The sequence below is a fragment of the Balaenoptera physalus genome, assembly GCF_965194825.1.
Source record: "Balaenoptera physalus genome assembly, chromosome: 9".
Taxonomy (NCBI): Eukaryota; Metazoa; Chordata; class Mammalia; order Artiodactyla; family Balaenopteridae; genus Balaenoptera; species Balaenoptera physalus.
Genome location: NC_138888.1, coordinates 4,261,384 through 4,268,036, shown reverse-complemented (window position 1 = coordinate 4,268,036; position 6,653 = coordinate 4,261,384). Strand labels below are relative to the sequence as shown.

Genomic DNA, 6,653 nt, shown 5'->3' with positions numbered 1-6,653 from the left:
ATATTATAGAATGCAGCCAAATGCCAGGAAATACATAAATTATATGCTAGAGATTAATGATAACCTCATTCTTATTAACTTTTTTTGCCCTGCGCTGATGATATTTCAGATCTGGTAGCATGTTTTGCCATAAAATTTTGTATGGATTCGAGTATACTTTTTCTCTCTTTTATATTTTCTATTAATTCATACCAAAAATGAAACTCCTTTAATATGGAAACATCTGGATATGTGTCTGCTTCTCCACCACTCATGCCAGGAGACATGTATTAGTCCAAGAAGGGAAAATGCAGGCTGAAAAAAATTGACCATACACTGTTATAACTCCTGCCCACTTTCGATATCTTTAATACGTCTACACAGCACTTTAAATGATTTGAAACTATGCTTGAACTGTATATAATCTTCTGTTTTCCTCTCTCAAGGAAGAGGAAAATCTAATGATATGTTGGGTAAAATTTAGAGGTTATGAGATAAACACAACAGCTTTTCTTTTCTCCTCTTATACTAAAAAGTAGTTTGTGTAGTATCAGTACTGAAAAGGACATGGGGGATTATCAAATTCTAACACTTTGCTTTTCAGATGAGTAAACAATAGTCCAGAAAAGCTAAGTCATAGCACAAGTTATCACAAGGTTACAGCAGAACCAGGAGTGGAGGTGCCTCCTCAGTTCTGATCCAGGCTCTTCCATCACTTACCCTGGTCTTGCACTGTGTTTGGTGAGAGCAGGACCGGCGAAGTGGACACAGCATGCCTGGGAGCTCCTGTAAAGGACCCATTGGAACAAGTCAGGTTTAAATGTGAAGAATTTAAGGGCACAAAATCCTTTGTGGGCATATTCCAAAATGTGAAGCAATAGTCTATTTGTTTTAGTGTACACACATAGACACATACACACACACACACAAACACAAACAGTCATACTCACATTATGTTTGCAGCCACTTCTTCATTTGCATTCATATTTATGATTTTACTGTCACTTCCTTATTTGATATTTGAAATTCCAAAAATTAAAAGAGAATACTTTATCCCCTAAAAAAAGGAAACCTTACTTCTTAGGTTAATGATGTAGCACAAATACAGTATAATAAATACTATAGAATCTGCAAGAGGCCAGTTGGCCAGATTTCATATGAATAATTCTATTGAAGTTGCACTAATAAAACCTTTGCACTACTTATCAAGCACTAACATCTACACTAGACTACCCCCATGTCCTGCCTGTAAATTGAGGTACATTTTTGACAACTTTACAAGACTTTATTTGAAATATCTAATAGCAACAACCTTTAGAGGAATAACCTATCTCTAGAAAAGCTATGTTAAAAAAGGAAGTAAAACACAATGGAGAACGGGGTACGGTTTGAGGTTGGTTTTATTTCCAAACCTCCCCAAGTCCTCTCATCACTGGCCTGTGGCCCTAGACCTCAAATAACTATTAATTCAAGAACCTGAAAACTCATACATCAGCAACAAACTACAAGTATTTCAGTTTAGTGGATATTCTTTCAGTGAGTCTTCCTCCCACATCGAATGCTTTCTCTCCCTTACATCATATGGTTATCCTTTATCATAATTAATCTTCTTACATTAAACCCCTACTGATTAGCCTACTGTGTGGTTTCTATCTCCTGAGACCTGGACTGCCACAGAGACAATAAATGAAAGATGAAGTAACCTGTCAAGAGTAGAGAGGAGATACTTGTCAGAAGCATCCCTACTACCTGGGAGAAAGGGTGCAGACCATTTAGAGGACAGAACAGGAAGGGAGGAGATCTTCAGGATGCCGAGTGCTAAGTGGATTATACCCGAAGAGTCATAACCAAGGTCACTTACTTCACTGTCAAGCCCCCCACATATGTCTCCATGGCTTACAGTTTACTGCTGTGCAAAGCTCTTAGCTTTCAAGTTAATTCTCAAGATATTTCTGTAGAGTAGTACTACTTTACCCCATTTTACGGATGGGGAAACTGAGAAGTTGCTAACATGCCAAGGCCATGCTGCTTGTGAGAAATGAAGTTTATATCATTTGGATGGGGGAGGAATAGATACCACATAGGTGACTTTTCTAGCTTGATACTTCCAATCGTGAGTGCAACCTTTGACAACTTCCATCTTCCTCTCTTACCAGAATTTAACTCAGGTTGCACCAAGAAGCAACAGGAATACCTGTGCCACCCTCACTGTTTATTCCTGTGTTCATTCCTGTTGAGAGAATAAATATAAATAAGACCAAGGCCCTCCCCTCAAAGTGTTTACGGTCTGGTTGAGAAGGCCTGTAGAAACAGTTGTTGGGCCATTCTTTATAGAAAACATGCAAATTAAAATTTCTGTGGCCTATTACCAGTTTATTCTCAGTCTAGTCAAATTATGTCTAAGAGATTTACTTATCCAAGGAAATTGTGTGACCATTCTTTACCTTGAACTGTGGTCTGAATGTTTGTGTCTCCCCCAAAATTCACATGTTGAAACTTTAATCCCAGTGTGATGGTATTAGGAGGTGGGGCCTTTAGGAGGTACTTAAATCATGAGGGTGTGGCTCTCATGAATGGGATTAGTGCCTTAAAAAAAGAATGCAAGGAGCTCCCAGCCCCTTCCACCATGTGAAATACAATGAGAAGCTCGTGATCCAAAAAAGGCCCTCGGTGAAGACAGCCTAAAGGGGGCTAGTGTGCCTCAGCTAGCCGGGACATAGTCTGGAAAAAAGTCTGGACCTGCCAGACTGGCAAGAGACCTTTGTTTCAGAGTGCATGAGAAGAGGGCATTCCTGCTCTGTGTGCCCACAGAAGGCAGAGCACCGCCTAAGTGAGCCCCAGAGACAGGTGCGAGATACGGCTATCAGCTAGGACCCCAGAGACAGGTATGAGCCACTAAAGCTGCCGCGACTGCTACCAAGAATCCTGTGTGAAAGTGCAGGTCACTACCCACACCCCCCATGGGAGCCTATGCAGCCCCCCAGTGCCAGGGTCCTGAGATCCAGGGACAACTTCCCCGGGAGAACACACATCTTGCCTCAGGCTGGTGCAATGTCATGCCGATCTCTGCCACTTCAGGCTTGCCCCACGTTCCAGTTATGACTACAGTACCCCTCCCTCCACCCAGGTCTGAGTGAGCAAAAGAGCCCTAATCGGCTGCTACTTTAACCCCTTCCTGTCTGGGCAGGGAACAGATGCCCGAGGGCGACCGACACACAGAGGTGGGATCGAAACCAAAGCTGAACCCCAGGAGCTGTGTGAACAAAGAAGAGAAAAGGAAATCTCTCTGCACACTTCAGGAGCAGCCAATTAAAGCCCCATAATCAACTTGATAAACCCTGCATCTGAAGAATACCTGAGTAGACAACGAATGTCCCCAAAATTGAGGTGGTGGACTTTGGGAGCAACTGTAGACTTGGGGTTTGCTTTCTGTGTCTAATTTGTTTCTGGTTTTATGTTTATCTCAGTATAGTATTTAGTGCTTATTATCATTGGAGGATTTGTTTATTGGCTTGGTTGCTCTCTTCCTTTTTCTTTTTATATATATGTATATATATATATATATATTTTTCCTTTCTCTTATTGTGAGTGTGTATGTGTATGCTTCTTTGTGTGATTTGTCTGTATAGGTTTGCTTTACCATTTGTCCTAGGGTTCTGTCTGATCGTTTTTTTGTTTTTTGTTTTTTTTTCTCCCTTCCTTTTCTTTTGAGCTGTGTGGCTGGCAGGGTCTTGGTGCTCCAGCCAGGTGTCAGGCCTGAGATTCCTGGGTGGGAGGGCCAAGTCCAGGACATTGGACCACCAGAAACCTCCCAGCCCCACATGATATCATTCGGTGAGCGCTCTCCCAGAGATCTTAATCTCAACACTAAGACCCAGCTCCACCCAACCTCCAGCAAGCTCCAGTGCTGGATGCCGCATGCCAAACTACTAGCAAGACAGGAACACAACCCAGCCCATTAGCAGAGAGGCTGCCTAAAATCATACTAACCTCACAGACACTCGAAAACACACCACCAGATGTGGCCCTGCCCACCAGAAGGACAAGATACAGCCCCACCCACCAGAACACAGGCACCAGTCCCCTCCACCAAGAAGCCTACACAACCCAGTGAACCAACCTCACCCACTGGGGGCAAACACCAAAAATAACGTGACATGCCAACTTGCAGCCTGCGAAAAGGAGACCCCAAACACAGCAAGTTAAACAAAATGAGAAAACAGAGAAATCTGCAGCAGATGAAGTGGCAAGGTAAAAAACCACAAGACCAAAACAAATGAAGAGGAAATAAGCAGTCTACCTGAAAAAGAATTCAGAGTAATGTTAGTAAAGATGATCCAAAATCTCAGAAATAGAATGGAGAAAATACAAGAAACTTTTAAAAAGACCTAGAAGAACTAAAGAGCAAACAAACAATGACGAACAACACAATGATGAAATTAAAAATACTCTATAAGGAATCAATAGCAGAATAACTGAGGCAGAAGAACGGATAAGTGACTTGGAAGATAAAATAGTGGAAATAACTGCCACAGACCAGAATAAAGAAAAAAGAAAGAAAAGAATTGAAGACAGTCTCAGAGACCTCTGGGACAACATTAAATGCACCAACATTCGAATTATAGAGGTCCCAGAATAAGAAGAGAAAAAAAGGGGTCTGGGAAAATATTGGAAGAGATTATAGTTGAAAACTTCCCTAACATGTGAAAGGAAATAGTCAATCAAGTCCAGGAAATGCAGAGATTCCCATACAGGATAAATCCAAGGAGAAACATGCCAAGATACATATTAATCAAACTATCAAAAATTAAATTCAAAGAAAAAATATTAAAAGGAGCAAGGGGAAAGCAACAAATAACATAAAAGGAAAACCCCATAAGGTTAACAGCTGACCTTTCAGCAGAAACTCTGTAAGCCAGAAGGGAGTGGCAGGACATATTTAAAGTGATGAAAAGGAAAAAGCTACAACCAAGATTACTCTACACAGCAAGGATCTCATTCAGATTCGACAGAGAAATTAAAAACTTTACAGATAGGCAAAAGTTAACAGAATTCAGCACCACCAAACCAGCTTTACAACAAATGCTAAAGGAACTTCTCTAGGCAGGAGACACAAGAGAAGGAAAAGACCTACAATAACAAACCTAAAACAATTAAGAAAATGGTAATAAGAACATATATATCGATAATTACCTTAAATGTAAATGGATTAAATGCTCCAACCAAAAGACATAGACTGGCTGAATGGATACCAAAACAAGACGTAAATATATGCTGTTTACAAGAGACCCACTTCAGACCTAGGGACTCATACAGACTGAAAGTGAGGGGATGGAAAAATATATTCCATGCAAATGGAAATAAAAAGAAAACTGGAATAGCAATACTCATATCAGGCAAAATAGACTTTAAAGTAAAGACTATTATGAGAGACAAAGAAGGACACTAGATAATGATCAAGGGATCAATCCAAAAAGAAGATAAAACAATTGTAAATATTTATGCACCCAACATAGGAGCACCTCAATACATAAAGCAAATGCTAACAGCCATAAAAGGGGAAATCGGCATTAACACAGTAGGGGACTTTAACACCCCACTTACACCAGTGGACAGATTATCCAAAATGAAAATAAATAAGGAAACACAAACTTTAAATTACACATTAGACCAGATAGACTAAATTGATATTTATAGGACATTCCATCAAAAAAAACAGAATACACTTTCTTCTCAAGTGCTCATGGAATATTCTCCAGGATAGATCATATCTTGGGTCACTAATTAAGCCTTGGTAAATTTGAGAAAACTGAAATCATATCAAGTATCTTTTCTGACCACAATGCTATGAGACTAGATATCAACTACAGGAAAAAAATTGTAAAATATACAAACACATGGTGGCTAAAAAATATGCTACTGAATAACCAAAAGATCACTGAAGAAATCAAAGAGGAAATTAAAAAGTACCTAGAAACAAATGAAAATGAAAACACAATGACCCAAAACCTATGGGGTTCAGCAAAAGCAGTTCTAAGAAGGGTGTTTATAGCAATACAATCCTACCTCAAGAAACAAGAAACATCTCAAATAAACAACCTAAACTTACACCTAAAGCAATTAGAGAAAGAACAAAAAAACCCCCAAAAGTTAGCAGAAGGAAAGAAATCATAAAGGTCGGATCAGAAATAAATGAAAAAGAAATGAGGGAAACAATGGCAAAGATCAATACAACTAAAAGCTGGTTTTTTGAGAAGATAAACAAAGTTGATAAACCATTAGCCAGACTCATCGAGAAAAAAATGGAGAAGACTCAAATCAATAGAACTAGAAATGAAAAAGGAGAAGTAACAACTGACACTGCAGACATACAAAGGATCATGAGAGATTGCTACAAGCAACTATATGCCAATAAAATGGACAACCTGGAAGAAGTGGACAAATTCTTAGAAAAATACAACCTTCCAAGATTAAACCAGGAAGAAATAGAAAATATGAACAGACCAATTACAAGCACTAAAATTGAAATTGTGATTAAAAATGTTCCAACAAACAAAAGCCCAGGACCAAATGGCTTCATGGCTTCACAGGTGAATCCTATCAAACATTAGAGAAGAGCTAACACCTATCCTTCTCACACTCTTCCAAAATATAGCAGAGGGAAGAACACTCCC

At 39.5% G+C, this 6,653-nt stretch overlaps 1 long non-coding RNA gene across 1 annotated transcript in view; it reads right to left on the bottom strand.

Annotated features, from left to right (window-relative positions):
• Positions 1-345: 345 nt before the first annotated feature.
• LOC309667330 overlaps positions 346-6,653 on the bottom strand; it is a 62,459-nt gene continuing 56,151 nt past the window's right edge. Inside the window, exon 2 of the long non-coding RNA XR_014267713.1 lies at positions 346-765. This is a non-coding gene — a long non-coding RNA (uncharacterized lncRNA). The remainder of the gene's footprint in view (positions 766-6,653) is intronic.